The following is a 22110-nucleotide window of genomic DNA, read 5'->3' on the forward strand; positions in this document are numbered from 1 at the left end:
CATGTAAATTTTGATACACAATCTTTTACATGGTGTTGTTTCAAACAATTGAAACAACGGCTTAAACTTTTAATTTTGTCCCTCCTTTGATGGGGACTTAAAGATGTAAAAGATGCACATTTGTAAAGAAAATGTGCACCTTTACATAATGGGCAATGAAGGTTATTATCATTCTTATTGGCAGATAACAACGTTTTAAACGAACCTTTTTTCTCTTTTGTAGTATGTGGAGATAACATTTCTAAAATACGCGTTTGATTTCTCAGAAACTCGAAAATTGAATCCAAACCTTGGAATCTCTTCACCGGGCAATTTGGATTCAAATTGACGTTTAGTTGTCAGATCCATCGATCGTATCATAATATGACCAACAAATTTATCAAAGATATTTTCTATCTTCATCGCCTTTATAGCGGCGCAATTCTCTTGAAACGTACTGAGTAACCGCGCTATACCTGACGCAGACTCGTTTTGTAATATTTTGAAATTAAGAATTTCATCAACATAATGCGTGAAAAGAATTCTAGAATTTTGGTATTGATTTACCAGAATATTCCAGGCAATGTCATAATTCTCTTCGATAAGAGGCAATGATTGTATAAGTGCCAGTGCCGGCCCTGTAATAACTGATAAAAGATAATGGTATTTTTCTACATTAGTATATGCATTGCTGTCATGTATAAGACTTTTAAATAATGAATGAAATGAGCACCAACTTTTAATGTTACTATCAAAAGTGGGCAGCTTTATCACTGGTGCACGAATCACCGAATTACTTGCCGTTTTTGGAATTGAATTTTCATTATTACTAGTGATAACGCTTTTCATTTGCATGATCTCGAAATACATTGAATCAACATTATTCCCAATGTTTCCTAGCTCTGACATTTCTGTAATCTTGTCTAATGACAGTAATTGTTCCTCAATCTCGTTTTGAACTGATTCAAATTCTTGTAACCAATCTTTTAACTTTTCACATCTAGCAAGAAACGTATCTTTTTTCTTACTATCATCATAAGTGCTCGCTATGAGCTCTTGCGTAATACGAATACGAGATACTATTCACTCACGTCGGGATTGCAACAAAAGTACTTTTTTCTCAGCCATTGTATTGAGAAATTAATCTGCACAAAAATGCCGAGTGAATACAAGAATTTATTTTAAATATTAACAAATTTGTCACCAGTTAAGTATTTTTTACTACCTACAGGCAAATTTCGCTAACAGCACGGCTGACGCGAATTTTACACATAGATCAACTTTTATGAACAATTTAACCTTGAAATAATTAAATTAACCACAATTTTTTCAATTAATATAAATTATCCGGCTCGAAGGACCAATGTTGGGGACGGAAACGCACCGTCGCAACGCGGAATCATAGGATTGGAAAAGTTCGGAATGCCGACTTACCCTTTTCTATTCTTCCGCAGTTTTCAATCCTTCTTTGCGCTGGTTCACAACAATTCACAAATTTCACCATGCGCGAGCTCACGATGGCTTTGATTTTCGACACGGTCGATAAAGGGATCCGTAATCAAACGATGTTGACAGGACGAATATTTTAACTCAACTAACGTCGGCATAGGAGAGGAGAGGAGGGGAGAGGTCGATAGGCCACAATAATTTTACAAAGGATATAAAGGTAGGTAGCACGATGCTAGGTGCCAACAACGACTACTGTCATTAGATTTAGAAGTATGAGCCATAAAAGTTGAAATTTTTTTCCGACGCTTTAGAGCAAAGACAATAATATAAAAAAAATATGTATTTGGTCGTGTTTAAACAATTTTAAACTATAAATTAAAAATAAATTTACCAATCCCAGGAACATTAAATACCACTGAAGTGGTACGCCACTACTTGATTTGAACGGCATTCTAGAAGTTTTGGCTTTTTCCAAACAAGCTTCTTGGATGTTCTTTTATTTTTTTTAAATTTTGTTTTGGCAATATCTACATAGCAACCAAATATTCGAGAAGTTTCTTCACCTTATAAAAGCGGCAGCGTGAAGGAACTCGTTAGTCAGACAGTCATCAATCCGCCGTCAGTTTACAAGGATCAACGAGTGATAATCCGCGCACCTTATTTGCGCGAAGGACAATATTCCCGGCTTCGCCCGTATTCATCATGGACTCTATCGGGACATCATTAATCATTATAGCACCTTGGCTCCAGCCGCCGTCCCTGGCCAGCGCTACAACGGATTACAGCGCCCTGGTTCCAGCGCCTCTGACCAGCGCTTCATCCACGCACCATGACCACCACGAGGACACGAAGCATCATCACTGTTCTGCGCAGCTCCCGCTCAACCGCCTACAAGGTCCACCGCACCTTCGGCCTTCCCGTCAGCACTGGAGTACTGATTGCCAAGATCGCCAGTGCCTGACAGTCAACGAGTCCGGTCGCCAGCGCCCGGCGTCGACTCACTGACCCGCGCTTGACCAGCCATCACAGCCTGCATCCGGAGAATACTACATCCACTCTCATCACGGCAAACCTACTCACCAATAAAAAAACTGTGACCTTCACGACACGTCTTTCATTTCGTGCCTCCTCAACAGATCCACGAACCACCAAATAATTTGCAAAACTATTCCGTGAGTCAGTCCGCATGTCCCTTATGGCCAAATCCGGATTTCAATAAAGTGAATGACTGCAGTACGACTAAGAAAACGATTTTCTTCATTGTGTATGGTCAAACGTTATTTTCGAGAACGAGAATAATTGCAGTGAAAAGATGAAAAAGGTTTTTCTCAACTGTGGGTCAGCATATTCATCTCAAGGCTGTCATTTAGATACTCCCTTAAACCTAGATTGCATTCAGTTGGCAATCTTTTCTCAGGAATATAGTTAAAAGAGGGCTATAATTACACAGCTCAGTCACAATAAACAATATTAAGCATGATACGCTTCTGCGTGAGTCATATATCATATTTTACTAAATCAAAACTATATTTTTAATTTTTTTTTTATTAAATAATTTATCAATTTACAGTATAATAGTATTACCGAGTATAATCTATAATGTTCACTAAAATAATTCATACAATAATAATTCATAATATTATGTATTATTTTATTAAAAATTATTATTTCTTATCCAAAAGTATTATTAAAACGCTGACAGCCCTGAATTACTAAAGCCAAAATGCGATACCTGTCCAGCTATACCAAGGAGAATTAATTTCGAAGGCTACAATAAACTCACTACTAATTACTCTTTTATAATATTTTGCTGACAAGTCATTTTTTTATGCATATTAATATTCTGTTTAAATAAAATATACCAGTTATTATAACACCCTATACCTAAATAGCATTAATTTTATATTAATTACTATCTATTATCATAAACACCTCATATCTCGATTTATGTCAGGTCATATACAAATCTAGTATTCATTCAACTATTATTACACAGGAAGATATGTCTTTAAATTATCTATTTTCTCACTGCACTTCTATTAACAATTATATCACTTGCAATACTAATTTTGTATACACATTACATGTTCTGTAATTTATGACTCATATTCTCCTGTGTACCACTGTATGGTTATAATCCGATGAATCTTTCTATTAAAAAAAACGATTTTAAGTCGTTAAATTAAATAAATAGATAAATCTCCTCTCCGTGAACATAAATAATTGAAGTAGGAACATGAATAAGGTTATCCGCCCGAATGAGCATGCGTGTGTTTCTTCAAATATTTAGTTCATCGACATGAAAAGGGTTTTTCCGTGTGTCAGCTTGTGTCTCGTCAAATTTCCCTTTTGAGAACATGAATAACTGCATTCGGGACAAGAAAAAGGTTTTTCTCCACTGTGAGTCAACATGTGATTCTTCAAACTTCCCTTTTGAGAACATGAATAACTGCATTCGGGACATGAAAAGGGTTTTTCTCCACTGTGAGTCACCATGTGTCTCGTCAAACTTCCCTTTTGATAACATGAATAACTGCAGTCGGGACATGAAAAAGGTTTTTCCCCACCGTGAGTCTCCATGTGACTCTTCAAACTTCCCTTTCGAGAAAATGAATAACTGCAGTCGGGACATGAAAAAGGTATTTCTCCACTGTGAGTCACCATGTGACTCTTCAAACTTCCCTTTTGAAAACATGAATAACTGCAGTTGGAACATGAAAAAGGTTTTTCTCCACTGTGAGTCACCATGTGACTCTTCAAACTTCCCTTTCGAGAACATGAATAACTGCAGTTGGAACATGAAAAAGGTTTTTCTCCACTGTGAGTCATCATGTGTATCGTCAAACTAACCTTTCGAGAACATAAATAACTACAGTTAGAACATGAAAAAGGTTTTTCTCCACTGTGAGTCAGCATGTGACTCGTCAAACTTCCCTGTCGAGAACATGAATAATTGCAGTCGGAACATGAAAAGGGTTTATGTCCACTGTGAGTCACCATGTGTCTTTTCAAATCTCCCCTTCGAGAACTTGAATAATTGCAATGAGAACATGAAAAAGGTTTTTCTTCACTGTGAGTCAGCATGTGTGTCGTCAAATCTCTCTTCCGAGAACATGAATAACTGCAGTCGGAACATGAAAAAGATTTTTCTCCAGTATGGATACGCAAGTGATGTTCTAACTTTGACTTATAAAAGCAGGAGTAGTTACAATAAGTACAGGATAATCGTTTTTCCACATGATGCGTCTTGAGATCAGTCGATAAGTCTGAAAAAAAGTACGAATCAAACTTAACAAGTGCAACAGATTCATAGAACTATTAAAAGAGTATGATTTTTTTATTTCTAACGGACAACATTAATTTTACCTGATGTCTGGGAACTTCTTTGAAAGAGATCTAAGCATTCTTTTTTGACATACGGAAAGTCAATGTCAATTTCCGTATAGGTAATTATCCCTCCGTCTTCTTCTAGGGATCCTGGTTCTGCGTTGATGGGTACAGTTTCCACATTAATGTTACCTGGAGAAAAGAAAAACTGCAAATGGTTTTTGTAGTATGATATAAGTTGATATGCTTAGACGAACGTGAGGTTCGAGTATCTGAATACTCCCAGGAAGGTTTACCACATTAAATGTACAACCAAGAGCAAATTATAATCAAAAATAATGTTTTTGCGGAGGTATGAAAAATTCTAAGAGACCAGGCGTGAATCGAATTTGTGTGACTGATTTTTGAAAACATGCAAAACATTTTAGCCCTGTATTTGCACACTTCATAAACTAATCATTGATTCAAGCCACATTACTGAAGAACTAAAATACAGTGTTGTGAGATTTGTTTTAAAAACAGAGAATTACTCCATAAGGGCTTAAAATGTTGGGATTTATAACTAGGCTAACTAGAAATTCAAACAATATAAAGTGTATTAAACTGTTATATTTTGCCTACGTAAGAAGACAACTTGAGTACAATTCTGGAACCCACATTATAATATAAATGTACAAGCTGTTGAAAGAATACAAAACAAATTCTTAGGTTTTTTAAATTTTAAAATGGGTATTCTAGCAATAATGTTGAACTACAACACTCTGTTAAATTATATGAATATGCTCAAATTGTCAGACAGAACAATTTTTACTGACTTGGTATTTCTATATAAAATTCTGAGTGATTTAGTTGATAGTCCGGTATTGCTAAAATTGATTAGCTTTCGGATTCCACAACGTAATACTAGAAGTAAGGATTTAATTCAGTTGCCATATGTATTCCTCTTTGTCCAGAATACTAATGGAGGGAAACAATTACACCAAGTCAGTGGACATCTTCAATTTATCTTTAAACAAATATAAAATGTTGTTATTGAAGCAATTCAGTTATGTACAATAAATAATGTATATTTCTTAATATTCTTATGTAAAAGCCCCGAAAAAGGGCGTTAATAAATAAATAAACAGTAAAAAAGCAGATGCCAATTTCCAATATACATGAACCAATAAATTAAGATAAATAAATTAAAATAATTAAGGTATTATCGATGATATCGGAGAGAAGTGAAAATAAAATGTGATAAACAACTCGAAAACTTATATTATTTTCTATAATAGGTATTCAAGAATACAAAGATAGTCTAACGAACTGCTTAAGGTGAAGCTATAAGTGAAAGCACTATTAAGAATAACCTTTACTTCAAATCGGTATAGGTGATCAATACCAAAAATATACCATGGAAACATTTAAGCGTGTTCTATCGCTTGGCGTGATCGGAATTAAAATAAAATTATTAATAACGTAATGAAAAATATAAGCGCAAACTACTAAATTGATTTCTTTTTCAAGAGTTTACTATGAACTCGTATAGGAAAAAACTTTTTAAAAATACTATTTTATGACTATGTTTATTTGCTACCACTTGACTTGATTAACTTTTTTTCCGTTTTCATTAAATTATTCACAAAAAATTAAAATCCATTTTGGCGCTTACGTAATATTTTTTTAGTGAAACATTGTATTGAATTCTATGATTTCTTCAGAAGCAGGCGAAGAGCGGCACCGAACAGACGTCAGATCTGTGCCACTATTTTTAACGGTTTCTTTTCTGGTGACATAATTTTAGCTGGGGGAATTTTTAGTTCTCAAACTGTGAGGGAAATTTTGTGTTTTTTTCTGATTTTATTATTTTTCGTGACCAAAATATTATACCTTTTCAAAACATCTATTTGAAATTCACCTTCGTTTTCTTGAAAGTATGTATGAACTACCTGACATCCAATCGAGCTGAAACTCGGCAAATACACTCGTTGATAATGTATTGAAGTGGACATATACGCATTTATCTGAAATTGAATGACATTACAACAGTTAAAATACTCAATAAATGTTAGTCGTACTAAATTGGGATTTGGCTCATTTATTAGCATGGTTGACCCCAGTCCCTGGAGAGGAAGATTTATTATTTAGTAAAATCTAGATATATATTTATTAATAAAAACAGATGTATTTATAGCAAAAAAACTTCGTTTTTTACAGATTTTTTTTTTAATCTCGTAATACTACTTGTTAATCGATGTTTTTATTCGGTGATTACCAGAGTTAATGATTTATTTCTCGTGGAAAAATGCTTTCCGTTTGTATTAATAATTACTAATGATGAGTTTTTATAGGTCCATAATTGAAAATGGGGATTAAAAACAAAAACAAATATCCAAATGTAAGCAAGCTAAGAAAACGAGAAAATATTATCAGGAAATGTGAACTCGCGTACAAAAGATGTGTTTTATTCAATTTACGGTTTTTTTTAAGTAGACTAAATTTAGCTACCAAAATTTGTTTATATATTGTTATTGCCACCGCACTACTAATTTCAAGATAAAAAAAATGTCTATAAATCATAATAAATTCCAAGAAAGTTTAAAACACTATACAAACCTATCTCAGTTTATATTTTCAACCTAATTTTGGTTCATAAGTTCAACATTGGTAAAAAAAAACATAAAGAATTACTGCTCTACTTAAGTTTTTTATAAAGTTGCACTGAAATTCACGAAAAACCAAACCTAGTCGTGCAATTAACTTGTTTGCATTTTTACGTCTTTATCTCGGTACCTATTAGAGATAGAAGGAAAACTGTGAATTGAATTTTTCGCAGAGAATAGTGTGAGAAATGATTTAAGATTTTCACGGCCAAAAGTATTTTTGCTATTTGTTTTTGGGGTGTTATGGGTGATGATGGACACTGCAATGCTGTCCGAAACGTTGGCTAAAGAAGTAGTTAGCGCAACACGGCATAACACCCCAAAAACAAATAGCAAAAATAGTGTGAGAGTTCATTTATAATATAGTTTTTATATTAATTTGTGTCGATCCACAAATTGATAGATTGAATGAAGAATTATTAGTTCATATGAGATGGTTGTGAGTTGTTCCTTGATAATTTCTAATACTGAGATTTGTTTGCTTTAATTGTTATTTGAAATTGCATTTAAAAATGATTTTATAATAATATAAGTATGCAAATTTGGTAAAGTGCATGTAAGTTTTAAAGGTGTAGGTTTTGCATGGTAGTTTATAAGTAATGTAAGTTAGATTTTCAATTATTTTCAGGTTATTTGTAAGCCAGGAATATTTGCCTTTCTTTAAAAAAATAATACTATTAACACTTCTTCACTTTAAACTAAATAGAATACTCGAATCGGTCTCGAATTGGATTTTGTGCTTGGAATGTATTATGATACATAATTAATATATATAATTTTACTAACGCTCTTGTTATTTTTAATGATTATTCATATAAATATATAAACAAAAAAGATTAAATTACAGCATTAAAAAATAAAAATTAAACTGTGTAATTATATTAATCATTAATCCCTAAAGATTAAGAATTCTTTGCAGATGAAAGTCAGCGCGTTCACGACTGCTGTTTTTACAAAAACTCCGCTAGTATGCGTCCACCAGTTGAAAAGTGTTTTAGCAAGCGTCCGGAAGCGTCAACGGAAAAAGATCTTTCCGGGCGCTTCCTACCTATTGCAGGTTCGCCGCGCACGGCAAATGTATTATTTAACAATTCCTTGCCTCGCGCAGACATGACATACAATCTGAGTTTCATGATTATTATTATGGAAGGGATAAGAACAGAAATACTTTTGACTTTCATATTCCTCTTATACAGGCAAACGCTGTAGAACTACTGATATTATTAATGTCAACCAGACAAAATGGATATGACATTCAGTTTTGGAAGAAATGTTATTTTTACCGGTTTCTACTCTACACTACGTGTAGCGGTTACGTCACCGCTCCTAGGGTCATCATATCATAAGCAGACTACACGAGTTAAAAAGCTGAATCGGACTTACGAAACTTCAATTAAAATATTGGTACCGCGATACGTAAAACTGCTGATAAGAGAATGTTTGCATACAGGGTGATGCAAATGCTCATACAATGAACCGAGGCGATCCTGCGGGTTCGAAGTCCAGACGCTACTCCAACCCGTGGCAGACAAGAACAAAGGAATCAGCAGCTCAATCAGCAAAGAATCGGCCATTATGGCCGGTTCCCCCCGCGTCACGCTTCGATCTTTCTTCACCACATCGCTACACACTTCACCCTACCTTGCGCGGACTACAACCATGGACTCTTTGGGAGCTGGCCCAGGCTATCATTCCTGGCCAGCGCTAACTTCACGCGCCTAGACCCTGCGACTAGCTCATCGCCGTCTGCGCCTCGGCTCCGCGACCATCGTCGCCAGCCTGTACCTCCCGCTCATCTGCCGACCAGGTCCATCGCACCTTCGGCTACCTCGTTCACGCTAAAGTTCCCGGAAGACTCCTCGCCTTCACCATTGGAGGGACCCACCACTTTCCCGTCCCGGTATAGGTGACTTATTTTCACCCCTTCGGGGCTCTCGCAAGGAAGCTAATTTTTTGGTATAAATGACTCTACAATTTCATAAATAAGGACTCTAGACCTCCTCGCCTTCACCAGTGCTGAGTGAGTCCGATCTCTATCAACGCGGTGTCGACCCACTGACCCGCATCTCGACCATTCTACCGCAGTCATCGCCGTCTCTGCCTGGTGTCATGATCATCATCGATCCAGAGCCATCTCCCAACTGCGTAACTCAACTGATTTGTTATACTGACGCACAATAAACGCTGTGACAACAACAACATAATCTTTTATTGTCTCACTACCAATTCCCATATATGTAAACAACCTACGTGCTTCGTAGGCGATTTAATAGGTCATCTTTAATGTCTGAATGCTTACTGAAATAATTAATTTTAGCCTCTGGTTTACACACAAAAAATTATAAAATTTTGTAGGTAAATAATCATAAATTATATGATATGTTGTTTCGACGATATAGAAGTTCTGCTGTTTGCTGGTGATATCAAATTAAACTAATAAATATCCAATATAAGCGACTACCTAATTTTACAGTAAAAATATGGACAAATTACCCAATTGTTGTATCGCCAACAACTTCTCCCACAACGTCGATAAATGTAAGACGCTAATATTTTGTCGGGTCAAGACACCATTATCATTACCATTACCATTTACCACGCAATCGCTGTCACCATCCCGGCAGCAATTTTTGAACAAATGTTTCTACAGAATATTTTATTGTTTGCAAAGTCATCGTTTACGTATTTTATTAAGTCATTGGGTGACGCCATGAGCAAATATGCGTCCTGTCCGCGAAACATGCTAAAATATTTGAAATTAACATTCAACATTTTCTTGCTTCTACAACTTACTGTCTGTCGGAGTATACTGCAAACATTCCCTCTTTACATCCTGGTGGTCGAAATCTATAACCGTATACGGCATTTCACTTCCATCCTCTTCCTGGGTCCCTGGTTCCACTTTGATGGAAGCGCTCTCTGGGTCGGGAAGATCCATGGTCTTCTGTGATAACGTTCTGTTATATAACAGATATTGAACCCAGTTCAATATACATATGTACTGAAACATTTGATAAATTTGTCAGTTGACTTCGTTTTGAGGGAACCTTTTAATTCTAACATAATATTTCAAGTCTTGAGGTTTTTTTACCGTGTTACTTTATTAGGATAACCCAGTTCAATATACTGTAGCAAGTAAATAAGTATTATTGGATTGGTTAAAAATATTAATTAGAATTACACTCACAATTTATTATTACACATTTAATTACTTAGTAGTAAGATATTCACAAAATTAAAATTTAATTAATAAGGGATTTTGTATCGCCTTTTAATTCATGTAAACTGCTTTTTAGTAACCTAGGTGCATAGGTACCTGTAGTAACAAATTATCTGAAACAGCGTGAAAGAAAACCGTTCTCGCGTTTAAAAATCGCCGCAGGTTCCACAGAAATAATCTAACCAATACCAAGTATTTTATTAATAAAAAAGTGAATATAATACATGTCCTTATGTTTTGTATATTTACTAATGATCTTTCTACTTCCTCGATTGATAAGTGACACGGGCTGTAAGTCTACAATGAAGAAACAAAAATGTTCTATCGTCCGTCGAGTTGAAAAAACAACTGTTGAATGTAGAAAAGTAGAAGAACCAACTTCAATTAAACATGTCAATAAAAACTTCGCAATAAAGAAATCAGGTTTAATGAAATAACCACCCTTTATACGACATTTCTATATAAAAGTAGCGAAACAAAACATTTTACGTGGCCTGTTAGCAAGTGAAACGTCAGATTGAGACTGGATATAGCCATAGACAATATTCTTTTTTTATGTGAGTTAATGAGAGTACTTATTTAATATTGCATGCAAACAAAAATGTTAAATTTTTAATTCAAACGTTGCTTTTGTATTACAAAGATAAAAATTTAAAAAATATTTGACGGTGCGTTGTTTTTGTATTCAAAAGTTGCGTTTTATACAATCTCAAAGCCTACTAGAGTAATAAGCCTTGGCGCTTGACGGATTTTGAGGTGTCAAGTGATCAAATCAGTGCCGTTCCATAATAGAGCAATGACGGTTTGCAAATCGCGGCAATTGTTATTGATCCTCGCTGTCATTGCTGATTTGTATGTTGTTTTACCGAAAGCGCTTTCGTAAAGAGAGCGATTAGTTTATTAGCAGTGGAGTTTAGTTGTTCTTCGTAATCAGGCCGTTGCGAGCTTCGCCCTCTGCTGTAGTCAGCCTTGCATTTTGACGCATGAAATCTTTGAATGTGAAACATCTGTATTATTTACAATAATGGACGCTTAGATGGTTTGGGCATGCAGAGCGAATGAGGGAAGATAGGAGTGTAAGGAGAATATATATCATATGAATATATGTGAATGGTATCTGAACTCGGGGACGCCCGACGAAGACATGGCACCACCAAGTGAATCAGGTACTTGAGTCGGACCATGTCAAGAGTCAGAATAATAGAAGAGTATGTATGAGACGATGTACGAATGTCAATGATGCAAGGAGTGTGTTGTGTGACCCAATTGTTTGTCGGTCTGTCCTCTCTGCTTACCTCTGTGGAGAAACGGCATGGTGGTTAATTAGTTAGTTAGTTATGACCTCTCATATTATTACACTTCCTTTGGCCCTCTTTAGCTTACGGGCCACACTGCGTGTACTATAAATATGAGAACCGTATATTTTACTGGATTATACGTTCGCCTTTAAGAATATTACCTTTACAAACAACCAAAAATATTTTCTTATGTAATAAAGAGTAAAAATAAAGGTTTTTTGGTTTTCTGGATTCTTTGCATAGGTATTTGAGTGGGGATTATTTAAATTTTTCGCTCTTTATGAAAAATTAACGGCGTTTGTTGTGCTTCTTAATATATTGTTCTAGTATGCCAAATCGTCAAAAATGTAATGCCATTTTTAATTCTAGTATTTATTTTAATACTATGTAATTTTGTTCTTTAATGAGTGTTCATAGGATAGTAAAAGCAACTATTATTTTTCGTTTTTGTGTTAAGTTAGTAGATCTCCATTTTTTTTTTAAATTTAATAAAATCCGCAAATATACTTAATATTGTTTTTTAAATGACTAAATGGTGAACTAAGACAAATTATTCAAATAAAAATTACTTGCGCACGCTGGAATCGAACCCCGTAGGCCGTCATCTTATATTTAATTAGTTTTTTTTTAAGATTTTTGAATTTATTAAAAGACGTAAATATGATAATAGCGGTCAAGACATTGGAACGTCTTTTCACGTAAACGCGCGAGATTTTACAAAAATCGATTTATTTCCATCACTAGTATACGGATTGCCATGATTTAAAAACAGAGTATCGATAATGAATAACGCTACGCGTCTGTATTCAACAATATCTATGGGACGTAGAAGTGCATTATCTAAGCCGATTGAATCTGTCATCTTGTTCGTTCATAATTTATTGCGTTTCTAAATAATTTATTAAAAATATTTTAGTTTGGACGGTTAATATTTTGAGGTGACTAATAGTTTTAAAGGTAATTATTCGGAATCGCTGGACAAGGGTTATATGAAATATTTATATATAAAACCTTCTGATTTACCTTAATTTACTATAAAAGGAATCTGACTGCATTTGGGATATTTTTAATTTTAGCATTTTAATTTTTAATTACGTAAATCGAAAATTCACTCTCGTTGTATGGGATGACAGCTGGAATGGTTTCTGTTGATAAAATTTTCTTTTGTTTGTATTCCTGATACAAGTGGCTATATTTTTTACCATGTGCAAATACTAGGTAGGTACTATTTTAGCCAAACTCGAAAAATAAAATAAAGATATTTAGGTATGTTTTATAAAATAGAAAAATTAAAAAAGGTGATGTTATTTTAGGTTAGGTTGGATAATTTTAGGTTAGGTTGGTTTATTATTAGGATTTAGGTTAGGATAGATTGGATATTATAGGTAAGGTTGGATTATTATAGGTTAGGTATGATTATTATTAGGATATAGGTTAGGTTGGATTATTATAGGTTAGGTTAGAATATTGTAGGTTAGGTTCGATTATTATAGGTTAGGTTGGATTATTATTAGGATAAAGGTTAGGTTAGGTTAGGTTGGATTAGGTAGAATGAAATCACAAACCAGTCTATACAAACCTAGCGTAGCCCACAAACTACTTGAAAACTGGGATATAACTCTAAAGGGGACGCGAGCAGGCGTTATTAAAGGTTCCCCAACATTTATAGGTTAAGTTAGGTTGGATTATTATAGGTTAGGTTAGGTTCGATTATTATAGGTTAGCTTAGGTTGGATTATTATAGGTTAGGTTAGGTTGGATTATTATAGGTTAGGTTAGGTTGGATTATTATAGGTTAGGTTAGGTTAGGTTGGATTATTTTAGGTTAGGTTAGGTTGGATTATTATAGGTTAGGTTAGGTTGGATTATTATAGGTTAGGTCGGTTTATTATAAGGATTAAGGTTAGGTTAGGTTGGATAATTGTAGGTTAGGTTCGATTATTATAGGTTAGGTTCGATTATTATTAGGATATAGGTTAGGTTAGGTAAGGTTGGATATTATAGGTTAGGTTAGGTTGGATTATTTTGGGTTAGGTTAGGATATAGGTTAGTTTAGTTTAGGTTTGATTAATAGGTTAGGTTACTATAGTTTAGGTTAAATAAAACAATAATTATAATAATACCTAAATATAAATAATTTAAGTTTTTTAAGTAACATAAAAATATTTTATTTTTCGAGTTTGGCCAAAACAGTACCTAACTAGAATGTGCATTCTGAAATGATTCAAATTCTAGCTACTCGTATCAGGAATACAAATAAAAGAAAATTTTATCAACAGAAACCATTCCAGCTGTCATTCCATACAACGAAAGTGAATTTTCGATTTACGTAATTAAAAATTAAAATGCTAAAATTAAAAATATCCCAAATGCAGTCAGATTCCTTTTATAGTAAATTAAGGTAAATCAGAAGGTTTTACATATAAATATTTCATATAACCCTTGTCCAGCGATTCCGAATATTTACCGTTTTTAATTATATTTCTTCAATATATAAAGTGTTATTTCTTTATGATACTCAGAAAAAAGTACATTTTTCACGGGTTTGAAATAATGGTAATCAATTCTTACATATTTATGACGTTTTCATAAAATATATATTTAGAAACGCAAATATTTACTTATAACAACACAATGCGATAGTGGATTTCATAATCTTTCCAAAACATTTTTTAGAATGAGGCTACGTTTCCCAAGACGTGAGTTATGATGCTTTTAGCAAAACTCGTAAATAACACAAAAATTATCACGTTTTGACAGTTCTCAAAGGCACACATATTATATTAATGTCTTTGTCTGAGAGGTTAACATACAAGATAATTATTTAAATTAAGATAATAAGTACATATTTCTAATTAAAACATATTTACCTTTACGAGAGTCCAACACTCGTGTGTAGTTATATATATGCAATAAGCAGTTGTCCCTTACAGGTATAGTAGCATCTATTTCCAGCAAGTAAAGGTAATTTTAGCTTAGTTGGTAAAATTTTATTTTGATGTTATTGTTAACCCTTTACGGCGCCGAATTGCAGATCTGCATCATACCATTCGAACTCCTTCAATTGTTCAAAGAAACAAAAAAATACCATTTGGCGCAGCGTTGCATATCCACAGCAAAGCTATCTTACGAATTAGTTAGTTTTATTTTTACTAAATGACGTACTTTACATTTTGTGGTCATTTGAATATAAAAACTTGTCATAACCGGTTCGTGTAGTTTGCACGCGTGTTCAATTGTTTGTTTTTATTACTGATATTGAAAATTTCGCCGTGAAATTGTGCTGAAGTAACAGTAAGACCCTCTTTTTCATAAATTTAATGTACTTTCAATGAATTTTTCTATATTTACAGGGATACGCTTCACTTTTGTTATGATGCAGTAATGCATCATTGCGCTAAACGATCATAATCCATTAGTTTGTTTCTAGAAAGAATGTTTTTTTCTTTCAGTCTCATTATGAGTTCGAGGCTTCCACGTTTAGGTGCCAAAGTTCCGTCTTTGACGACTCAAGAATCGTAAGACATTCTGGGCCATTGGCAAGATGGTGATGATGGCTTAGACTACTCAGATGACGAAGACATAGCTGATCATCGTACATATTAGAATGAAATGGGCAGAATTTACGCGAAGATTCGGATGAGGAACCAGAAATACCAGATCCAGAAGAACAGGACAACAACATCTTGTCACCAAACTTGGCGGACAATATCAACACTACAGTCGCGCAATATGAGACACCGCCTGGTATTCCAATACCGAGTACCAGTTCAACTACTACTTCAAGAAGTTCACGTGCTCCTAAGACAAATATTTTATGGAAAAATAAAAACTTAGGGTTTAGCAAAGACCAGATAAAATTTCGGGGATCTTCTATCTTACCCAATGAAATATTAGAGCTGCAGACACCTTCAGGACATTCCACAAGACATCAGGTATTTTCATATTTATTTACTGACGACTTTATCGATCTTATTAGAGAGAAAACAAACCTGTATAGCGTGCAAGAAGATACCAGTAAGTCTATAAATGTTACAATCCAGGAAATAAGACAGTTCATAGGAATTATATTCTTCATGTCCATAATTCATATGCCTAATGTGCGAATGTACTGGTCAGAGAAATATGGTTGCGCCCACATACGCGAGACCATGACGGTAAAACGGTTCGAGTTTTTGAGACAGTCGCTACATTTCAATGATAACGCCAAAATGATACCATATGGTTAGCCAAATTCTGATCAATTGTATAAAATCAGACCTATGATTGAGAAATTAAACAATAATTTTGCTAGAGTGCCTTTTGAACAACATTTGTCTGTTGATGAACAAATGTGTTCCACCAAAGCGCGAAGTGCCCTAAAGCAATATGTGCCAGATAAACCTCACAAATGGGGCTTCAACCTGTTTGTGATTTGTGGTGTATCTGGATATGGCTACAAGTTAGAAGTCTACAGTGGCCAAGAGAACATATGCGCAGATGGTGAGCCTCAGTTAGGTGCGTTATCTAACGTAGTGGTCCGACTTCCCAGAGACATGCCTGACAACCAAAACTATCGATTGTTTTTTGACAACTAGTAAAGACGAGAGGTTAGTAATATATAAAAAACGAACCGGCTCAAACGTACCAGTGAGGTAGAATCACTGATTCAGGATAAAAGAAGAGAGGACCATGCCAGTACATACCACCAAAAGAGGTCAGATTAGACCAGGTAGGGCACTGGCCTATATGGACTGAAAAGAGGCTGAGATGCAAACTTCCAGGATGTAAAGGAACAGCCCAAACAGAATGTCTTAACCCTAGAATACTAAACATATTTTTTAGCCCATTAATGCTAAACTTCGCCTGTGAGGCGACTTTTATAAAAAAAAACCATATTTTACTTAAGAAAAATACAACATATTAAAACAAAAACAAAAACACTTTTATTACATATTGGGTAACAAAAAAAAAATAACACAATTCATTTTTTAAATACATTAAATATATTAAAAGCTTATTTTAAGATCATATATTTTGTTTCGTGGTATACAGAGATCTTTTACAAAAAAAAAAAAATCAAAAAAATTCACAATTGGAAATAAAAAAAAAACTTCTGGGTCTTATAGACCTGAGATGTACTAAGTCTATAAAAATATATTTCACAGCTTACAACTTAAAAATATTCATTGAGACCAAAATAAAGTTTCGGTTTTTTCCACCTACTTTTTTTTGTCGCATTTGCAACAGTTTGGAGACCGGTGTTCTAAGCAGTATGTTAACTTGCATTTTGCGCAGAAATAAATACTCATACGCCTCAATTTCGGGGGGCAGAAGTCACACATTGATCTTTTTCCCTTTTTTATGCATGGTTCATCTGAATCAGTGTCAGTATTATGACCAACCACGTCATGAATTGCAGAACGGACTCTTTTCTGCATACGTGGCCTTTCTTCCAAACGGATGGCGCACCAGTCGCTGCATAGGTTCTTGCTTAATATCTTGAGAAATTCTCTTCTTGACATTGGCTTTATTTTCAAAGCTTCGCAATTGGATACATAAATTACAAAGCTATTGAGTAGAGCCATATTCAACATTCCATAGAACATGCAAAGTGGCCAACGCCTAGTTTTACGGCTACAGCTTGAGTGACCACACATCTGGTCAAAAGTATCCACAGCACCTTTTGTTTCGTTATAAGAATGAATTATTGTCGGCTTACCGGAAACGGAGTCAACAGAAGGCTTGTCGTGCATCGTAGAGAGCAAAAGAACGGTCTTTTGAGGTTTTGGCTTGTAGCTAACAAGAGTGAGCTTTTCGTGGAATCCAAAAAGAGATGTCCCAACAGGGCGTGATGAATTATGTTTGAACTCTGGTGGAATTTCTTGCTTATTATTTCGAATTGTTCCAATAAGAGTAAGGTTGTATGGTGGTCGAAGCAATTGCTCAGCTAGCGGTATAGAAGTAAACCAGTTATCGGCAGTTAAATTACGATTTGTGCCATGTATAGTCTTTGTAAGCAGCTTACAATAGTAAGAGCCTAATGGTTCGTTTATAGCTGTACCGAGGTTTTTTCCCAAATACGGTGAGGCATCAAACATATATTTTGATCTAACATCGCACACTAAAACAATCTTTATTCCGTATTTGGCCGGCTTATTAGGAATATACATACGGAATGGACATCGTCCCCTGAATGCAAAAAGTTGTTCATCTATTGTCACGTATGAGCTTGGTTTATACAGATCTCTACATTGCTTGATAAAAATTTCCCAAATATTTCGGATAGGCGCAAACTTATCAGTTTTTTTTCTGTCGTCTCGAGTGTTACGATCATCGAAACGCAGACACTTTACAAGGAACTCAAACCGTTCACAGCTCATTGCAGCTAAATTTTGGGATCCACAAATCGTAGGATCAAACAGCTCATTTGTTGTCAAGTGATTATTTTTCAACGCTCCGCTCAAGATAAATATGCCAAGAAGCGCACGAAGCTCTTCTATTCTGACCTGTGATGTAGTAGTATTCTGAATTTTATACTTGGTAGCTGTTTGTATAATATATTCATTAGTCCGCAAAAGTACTTCGTCCATCAACTCCGAAGTAAAAAACAGTTCAAAACATTTCATGGGATCAACAATGCCCTTGGCGCCTTCTTTTGGGCCTGGCACAATATGGACTATGTTTCTCGAAGGAGTTCTGTTCGATTTTTGTTGTGACGAAGAAGGTTCTGAGGACCAAATATATTTGTTCTTTCCCCTCATAATCGATGCCGATGGCGTAATTATCCGATTCTCACAAGCCGGCTGCTCCCTATTTTGCGCCGTGGCTAAAGCTTCCTGAACATGAGTCGGTGTGGATTGTACATCGACATGAATTTGATTTGATACATGAATATTCTGCAAGTCATCGTCTAACTCAGTGACGTAATTGGGGTCATCCACACTGTCATCTGAATCAAAATCCGCTCCTAAATCGTCGTCCTCTTCACTTCCATCTACCGATATTTCCTCCAGCCATTTAAGTAGCTGCGCTTCAGACGTTGCCATTTCATAAAACTATAAAAATTATACTCAAACTTTAATTTTTAGCAAAAAATCAAAAAAAAAACCACAAACATATATGTACAAAAAAATTACCTTTAATGCTAAACTTCGCCTCACAGACGCCACACGTGTCTGTATCTCAACAACGCAGCCGAGCAAATCCAAAAAACGTCTGTGCGCTAGCTCGTACAACACTCAACTGAGTTGGCGCGAGCGCATGCTTTGATACGAGTGAGCGATCAGGAGATATCACTCCAAAAAAAAATTGCTTGATGTTTAGCATTCTAGGGTTAAATGTGGTGTGGCCTTATGTTTTAACAAAAATAATAACTGTTTTCAAATGTTTCATACTTCCTAACTGTTGGTGTGTTTTGACACCATGATGCACTTCTGCATCACAGTGTTTTTTTCAAAAAAAAATATATGTTTTTACATAGAATTTTTTTTATTATTTTTCCCATTATATATAGTTGTTGTTTTACCTGGAGGTAATAAAAAAAACATAAAAAAAGTTCTTGAGCCGTAAAGGGTTAAGTTTAGTAAAGCATTGTTTTTTTACAGATAAAGTACACAGTGAGAAAACAGCCTTGTAATTTCACCTACATCGCCAAATCATACAAACCGAAATATTCTGTCTTCGCGGTCACCAAATGCATGGATAATTCAAAGAAAACCACATATTCCAGGCGTGCAGCAAACGCACTTGACTAGAGAATTCAAAACACTCTAAAAACAATAATGTATTTTATATATTGGTGGAATTTGGAATAAACGAGAGTTAAATTTTGCTTCGTAAACTTGGGCATGAAGGTGGTGTTGTAAATTGCAATTTTTATTAATTTTATCTACGAAATAAAAAAGTCGTACATTTAAGCATAAACAGTAATTATTTATATGTTCTAGCCCGCTTAGGCCTTGTTTGGTGACCAGATCTGAATAGCCAGGTACTTCCCTCTTTTCCATCTCCTTCCTCTCCCCAATACCTTCCGCCTTACAACATACCTCATTTGGGAATGCCATAGCCTCACTGCCTCCAGATGTTAAGGAGCAGTTGGGACTGTTGTGGTTTCTTCACATGAAAACAATCAAAAACTGGAATTTCCGAGGTTACAGGAAAAATAAACTTATTCCACGTTTGAGTTTTATAAGTGCTTTGTTTTTTAACTTCTTCTTTATGTGCCGTATCAGGTCCCCCCGACGTTGGCGATCACTCTTGAAAATGTCTCCTTGTCTTGCGCTGCCCGGAATAGCTCCTCCACACTTCTAATGCCGGTCCACTCTCGTATATTTCGCAGCCAAGACATTTGTCTCCTACCAGGCCCTCTGCGACCCTCTAACTTGCCTTTCAATATTAAATTATTGTTTTTTAACTATTTTCCAAAAATTCGATTTATTTCGAACCTCGAAAGACGGTCGCGTTGATTTGATGTCATCTGCACTACCAAACCGTTCACCGTGAAAAATATAAGAATTGTACTGAAAATTAAAAACTTTTAAATAACCAATTTTTTTCTGAATACATTTTTCGCCCGTAATATGTACATACAAACGAACCCATCTTTTATGGTAAGGCGAACACTACGATTTGACCCTAAATGTAAATATTATATATCAAATCATTAATTGAGAATTCAGTCGAGGAGTTATGCCCGTTGTCGGCCCGCCTTCCCTGTTTTCACGGAAAACTAGTTTCTAAATTCATTAGAATATTACCTATGACTTTATTTGTAAGATAATGACTACTGAAACACGGTGACAAGATTATGTAATTTACATTTTTAAATTAGCAAAACAAATTGGGGAACCCTAGTGACCCCATTCGGATCTAATGTGATTTTTTCTCTCTGGGACGAAAAGGTTAATAAACGAAATATAATTTTCACACTTTTCTCGAGTACGCAGCAGAGGAATAAAAATCAAGTGCAGGAGAGTATTATTTGATTGGTTTTATTTTTTTTTTGGTCATAAGCTCCGAAATATATAAATTTTTTTTTTAGTTATAAGCTCTGATACATATCATTTCTTCAGAAATAATAATTTATTAAAAGTGTTGAAATATTATAAAGGTGAAGATAGATACAATATATATTTTTTTAATTAATTTTTTTAAATAGTTTTAGGAAGTCTGAGAATTCTCGCTCCCTTACAAATATCCAGCGTTGAACACCTATAGTAAAAAGGGATATCTTCTTAGTTGATTTTATATCGGTGCTTAAAGAGTTGTATGTTTTAGGGGCGATGAACCAGAATTGTTGCTGAGCGAATGTGGTTCTAGTTTTAGGGACCTCGCATCCCAGGTTTGATGAAAAGCGAATGTGTGTACTTGATGTTGTGGAGCCACCAGCTGGTTATTTTTACGTATGTAGGATAAGCTTGTCTAAGTGAATCTTTGGCGAATATCAATAAGAATAAGACCCTGATTTTAGCGAATAGCACATTGGAGGGGTGGGTAGGTTGGCCTTCAAATATGATTCTCAGTATTAGTTTTTGTACTGTAATTTTTTGGATAAATGAAGGATTCAGCACAACCACCCCATCCCATAATACCATAAGTTGCAATGGATTGAAAAATGGCAAAACATAAACTTCTTAGAGTTTGTAGGTCTAAGAAGGATCTAAGAAAGCAAAATATATGGCAGAGCCTACGTAGTCTTTTTACTGTGCCACTGATATGTGCTTCCCAAAGTAGTTGGTCATCTATGAATATTCCCAAATAATTTACTTCCTTTGATGATTTTAGGGTAGGACATGTGCAATTAATATTGGGTGAGGTTTTAGGCGAGTGTATATTGAGTAAACATCATTGAATTATTGGTTTAGGGCAGCTTTTGGGGAAATTATGTTTTCGTATGGAAAACGTCGTAAATTGTGTTTTATCTATATTAAGTGTGAGGTGGTTTGTGTCTAGCTTATGTTTTATTTTAATTAGGCCAATATTAGTTTTGTTAGTAACTGATAGCCATGTTTCGTCTTCAAATATTAAGACTGTATCATTGGCTAATGTAATATTTTACCTCCAATATCCATCGTATATAATGATTATATGTATATAAGAAATAGAATTGGTTCTGGTACACTGCCTTGAGGCACGCCGGAGGACATTGATAATTTTTTGCTTAAATAAATTTTGTCAGATTGGATAAGAGTTTGTTGAATTTTGTTTGTTA

Source organism: Hesperophylax consimilis, chromosome 17 (assembly GCF_061612785.1).
Source record: "Hesperophylax consimilis isolate HC1 chromosome 17, BYU_Hcon_1.0, whole genome shotgun sequence".
NCBI classification, from domain to species: Eukaryota; Metazoa; Arthropoda; class Insecta; order Trichoptera; family Limnephilidae; genus Hesperophylax; species Hesperophylax consimilis.